Raw genomic sequence first — 5770 nt, forward strand, 5'->3', positions numbered from 1 at the left:
CATTTTCGGTCGTCAGATTAGATGTGAATCACGCCTAATCTCGTTCCGTTCGCTAATATCGACCCCACACCGTACTGGGCCGCTGCTCCGGTAGCTTTTTTGGAGATTCTGTATTAAATCGGGCCAAATGGGCTGTACGAGTCTCCTCTCCTCACCCGAAGCGGATCAATGCGCAGGCTCGCACAACCCTCTCCTTGACCCCTCCTCTCCCCGACCTCTCTCCTCTCCTCCCAATCTTGGCGGCTGCGCGAATCCTTCCCGACAGCGCCGCGGACCACAACTTCGACCTCCACCAGCGCCCCCCCCCCCCCCCCCCTCACTCACTCCCCCCCCCCCCCCCCCCCCCCCTTCACTCGTTCTCGACCGCTAGCGGCAGCGTGCATAGTGAAACGGCGGCGCCATCTCCGCTGATTTTCCTACCACGACGGTGTGCTCGGAGCCGTCCTTCAAGGTGGAACACGACCACCCCTGCCATCCATCCCTCTAGGAAGATCCTATGGCACTGCCACTGGCCTTGTGGCTCTGGAGCCCCTTGTAGGTGCACAATCAGGACAAACGTGCCATAAGCATCAAGGGATTTGAGGCACTTATCTGCAGGACATGACACCTTCTCCTATGGACGCTGAGGTCAAACCCTCCTCCCAAGGTGACCATACAATCACATTCGTACAATTTTGCAAAACTGTGTTTCTCATTGTCTTGCACTCGCGTCCGTACAATATTTCATTTTTGTTTTGTTTCGAAAAGCGTACAGTATTTTCATTGAATCTGTGACTTTTCTCCTATACTAATGGAGAAATTTGCAGGTCCAAATTTTGTGCTATGAAGTAAAGGAAATATTTCTGGAGGAAACTAATGTTCATGTATGGTATCTTTCCCACAATTTTGCAATGGCGCCATTTTATTAATATAGTTAATTGGTTGTACAAAATATAATGATGGTTTCCTCTGTTTAGTAACATCATGCCATCATCCTCATAGTTTTGTTCTACACTTGTATTTATTAATGTTCTATTCAGTTTTCTTGTGTGGAAGCGACCAACTAGAAAAGGCAGGACGAGTTTCTTAATAATGATCATGTTTTGGTGCTACACACAAGAAGTTGCCTGCTCCGAGTTTTATTGGTTGCTGCTGCAGGATTACATGAATCATTTTTCTCCAGGATTGTTGTGTCATCCGAGCATTTTACTCTATACAGGTATGCAACTTGAAATCTCCCAAATCAAATTCGTTCCTTTGCTCACTTCAATGGTAATTACCATGTAATTCTTTCAAGTTTCTTTCATAGATTCAATTTATTATGATTAAATTTATATCAAGGAAAAGTTTTCATCATATTTTTGGAAGAATTCTCAATGTTCTATGTGTTTGTCCTTTTTGTTCCATCCAATTAGGCTTGAAATAAGTTCCACTGTTCTTTACTTCGGCAGTGTTTGCCTTGTTGTATCAGTGTGTCGCCAAACCTCATCTCCCACTATGCATGTGTGTTGCTTTGGGAATCGTCGCAAAGGAGATTACAATGTAATTTTGCTAGATTTTTAATGACTTCACTTTGTTTGAATGTGGGACCTAATAGGTGACACAGGTAATAGTATTTTGACTTATCTACTTTTAGTGTAGGAGGCCTATGCGAGCATGAAGAAAACTTTCAAACCATCTAATCGTAAATCCGTTACATGTACAATTTTTTATGTTATAAATCTCTAGGCATCGATTACTTTACGTGATTCTAATTTCTAATTCAAGAATTCGTTCCATATTATAACTCAGAAGTCTTCTATGTGTATCATATATTGAGTTTCAGGTGGACACTAAGATAGCATCGGAGCACCAACTTAGTTCCAACGTAAATACATGATTCTGGAGTCCCACAGCTGGAAACGTTTAGTACTTACCATTTTTCTCATTTCCTACAGTTTTTATTTCGATGTTCCATAAATTAGCTGATTAAGTGCCTGAAAGCAAACCAGTTGCTATATATACTCGAGGTAGCAAATAAGCAAGTACAATATACTAGAGTCTATGAATGTCTTGAATTTTGTTGCAATATATCTCAACATCCAAATTTTATTTTGCGCATCCTGTAGATTATCTTTCTCTAAATCGGCCCTTTTTCAGTTATGAGCAGCAATAGTACTACATTAAGATTATAACTTAGGTACAGTTTTTGCTTTCTAATTCACGAGTGTCTCTACTATTACTGGAGTGCAGACTCGGTATCTAAGTTTTACTATGTGATGCCATGGCAACTGTCTGGCGAACACGACTGAACCTTATAAGCTAGCCTAAAGAACACAAAAGTCCATTCCCTTTGGTTCTGCTGCTCCTCATAAATACTCATGTTGCTTACTACAGTTCTGAGGTATATACAAGACGCGAGGGGTGACAATCAGGATATAAACTGTTATGCTCAAACTTATTCAAAATTAGTGCAGAAAGTTTGGTAGTTGCCAGATGAAGTTGTTGAAGAGGATTCAAGTTTCATTTCAATAAAAAGTATTTGATTGACTCTTTGCTGAAATTAATTTCAGTACACTAATGCATGGACGCACTGGTTGCATGCTAGGTGTACTGACCTATTACACATCTTCGCATTTATTCCAGTTCACTTTCGTTCTAATACTCTTTGTTTTTTCTCTTACACAAGAGACAAGATGTTACTTGCTATATCAGTTATGTTGTCATGCCACAGTCTGGTTACTGATTGGTCGACATTTTAATTTGGATCATATTTAATTCATACAAGTCTAGCGACACCCTTTTCCATGCTAATGTTTTGGTAAGGCTTTTCATGTATCGAATGGAATTGTCGGTCTGTCACTTTCTCACCGCCTGGCTGGTCTTTAATAAAACAAGCAAACAAAACTGAATTATATGATTAGTACATATCCATATTATGTAGGATAGTTTTATTTGATAATTCTAACTAATTATAATCCTTGTTAGCACTCTTATCACATGAATGTGATGAACTCTGTGAGAAATGGCTAGGTGCAACAGGCCCACCCAGTTCTTTGTTTTCGAACATGGTGGCCCTTTAGGCTCTCACCTAATTTTTTATTTTCGAATATGGTGGCCCTTTAGTAGAGTCCTGTTAAGAGTTTGGTAATGCACCATGTATACAATCTTTGGCTTATTGCTTATTTTGTCTTGGTAGTATTGATTAGTTGTATTTACAATCTAATTAAATTGTTGTATATATTTTATACCCAGCCAATTTGAATATGTGAAGCATAATTTTACCGCGTGTATATGAGATTTCCTCATATTACAGACTAATTTATGGTTATGTTTATGCAAATTTAATATGTTTCATGTGATAATATATTTACGAAAATTCCTATCATTTAGTTGTACAAATAGACAGGCGCAGCAACGCGCGCCATCAGTGATTTAGTATGATATAACAAGATGGTATTTCGCTAGCCCTTTCTGAGACTGCAAAACATAAATGCAGAGCACCTTTAAAGATCAAGGACTGACTAAACATTGTAATTCATGGTAAAAGAGATCCAATCATAGTCATACCCAATATAAATTAATAGTAATGGATGCAAATGACAACGGTGCTCTCCAACGGGTGCTTTTTAATAAGAGGGTGATGACTCAACATAAAAGTAAATAGATAGGACCTTTGCAGAGGGAAACAGAGATTTGTAGAGGTGCCAGAGCTCGATTTTAAAGCAGAGGTAAATAATATTTTGAGCGGCATACTTTCATTGTCAACATAACAACCAAGAGATGGCGATATCTTCTATGCTACACACATTATAGGCGGTTCTTAAACAGAATGGTAAAGTTTATACTCCCCCTCCACTAACAAGCATCAATCCATGGCTTGCTCGAAACAACGAGTGCCTCCAACTAACAACAGTCCCGGGGGAGTTTTGTTTGCAATTATTTTGATTTGGTTTGCATAAAGCATGGGACTGGGCATCCCGGTGACCAACCATTTTCTCGTGAGTGAGGAGCGGAGTCCACTTCTATTGAGAATAACCCGCTTAGCATGGAAGATACGGACAGACCTAGTTGATACATGAGCTATTCGAGCATACAAAACAGAATTTCATTTGAAGGTTTAGAGTTTGGCACATACAAATTTACTTGGAACGGCAGGTAGATACCGCATATAGGAATGTATAGTGGACTCATATGGAATAACTTTGGGGTTTAAGGAATTGGATGCACAAGCAGTATTCCCGCTTAGTACAAGTGAAGGCTAGCAAAAGACTGGGAAGCGACCAACTAGAGAGCGACAACAGTCATGAACATGCATTAAAATTAATAAACATTGGGTGCAAGCATGAATAGGATATAATCCACCATGAACATAAATATCATGCAGGCTATGTTGATTTGTTTCAACTACATGTGTGAACATATGCCAAGTCAAGCCACTTAAATCATTCAAAGGAGGATACCACCCCATCATACCACATCACCACCATTTTAATAGCATGTTGGCACGCAAGGTAAACCATTATAAACTCCTAGCTAATTAAGCATGGCATAAGCAACTATAATCTCTAATTGTCATTGCAAACATGTTTATTCATAATAGGCTGAATCAGGAACGATGAACTAATCATATTTACAAAAACAAGAGAGGTCGAGTTCATACCAGCTTCTCTCATCTCAATCAATTCATCATATATCGTCATAATTGCCTTTCACTTGCACGACCGAATGATGTGAATAATAATAATAGTGCACGTGCATTGGACTAAGCTGGAATCTGCGAGCATTCAATAAACAAGAGAAGACAAGGCAATATGGGCTCTTGGTTAAATCAACAATAATGCATATAAGAGCCACTTCAACAACTTCATCATGGTCTTCTCCTATCGACCCCCAAAGAAAAGAAAAGAAAACTATTTACACGGGAAAGCTCCCAACAAGCAAAAGAAAAATAGGAAATCTTTTTAGGTTTTTTTTCTTTTTAATTATTACTACTACAACAAGAAAATAAACTAGCTAAAAGCTATTACTAATTTTTTTGGTTTTCTTAAGGTTTTTCAAACACACAAGAAGAAATCATAGAAAGAAAAATAAACTAGCATGGATAATACAATGAAAGAGTATGAGCACCGACAACTAGCAATGAGTGTGTGAACATAAATATAATGTCGGTGGGAAATACGTACTCCCCCAAGCTTAGGCTTTTGGCCTAAGTTGGTTTATTGGCACGGATGGCCTGGCGGATATCCAAAGTTATAGTTGGTTGCCACTGGTTGGCAATCATCTCCGGATCCCACTGGTAATTAGACTGTCATGGAGGATCAAATTGTGGTTCCGGCTCTGGCTCTGTAGCTGATGTAGGGTTCCGGTACGCTTGGATGGCCGCTAGCGGAACGGGATACTGGCCTGCAGATAAATCAAACAGGGAAGGAGCAGGCAAGGTAATAGTCTCGGGGTGACTTTTATCAAAGAACAATTTGTATTTAAGCGCCCTTTCCCTATTCTTAACAATAAAATCATGCACTACCATACTCTTATAATCTAAATAAATAGTAGCAGCAATTTTTCTTCTTTTTCATAGTGCCTAATAGGTATGTTATAGTATGCAGCAAGGCGTGAAGCATAGACACCTCCAAAGATGGGGCCCTTTGTACGGTTCAGACTTAACCGTTTGGCAATAATAGCGCCCATACTAACAGAGTCATCACGGAATAAAGCATGGAACAAAATAATAATATCAGGAACACTAAGGTTTCCACAGTTTCCGCGACCAATTAAGCAACGACTAGCAAATATTGCAAAGTAGCTAAAA

At 39.4% G+C, this 5770-nt stretch overlaps 1 long non-coding RNA gene across 1 annotated transcript; it reads left to right on the forward strand.

The window, feature by feature from the left end:
* The first annotated feature begins 355 nt into the window (after window positions 1–355).
* LOC123169755 (uncharacterized) lies at window positions 356–3225 on the forward strand. The gene is made up of 2 exons (XR_006484937.1): window positions 356–646; window positions 807–3225. It is a non-coding gene; the product is annotated as an uncharacterized lncRNA (long non-coding RNA).
* Window positions 3226–5770: the final 2545 nt, after the last annotated feature.

This window comes from Triticum aestivum, chromosome 7D (assembly GCF_018294505.1).
Source record: "Triticum aestivum cultivar Chinese Spring chromosome 7D, IWGSC CS RefSeq v2.1, whole genome shotgun sequence".
Lineage (NCBI taxonomy): Eukaryota > Viridiplantae > Streptophyta > Magnoliopsida > Poales > Poaceae > Triticum > Triticum aestivum.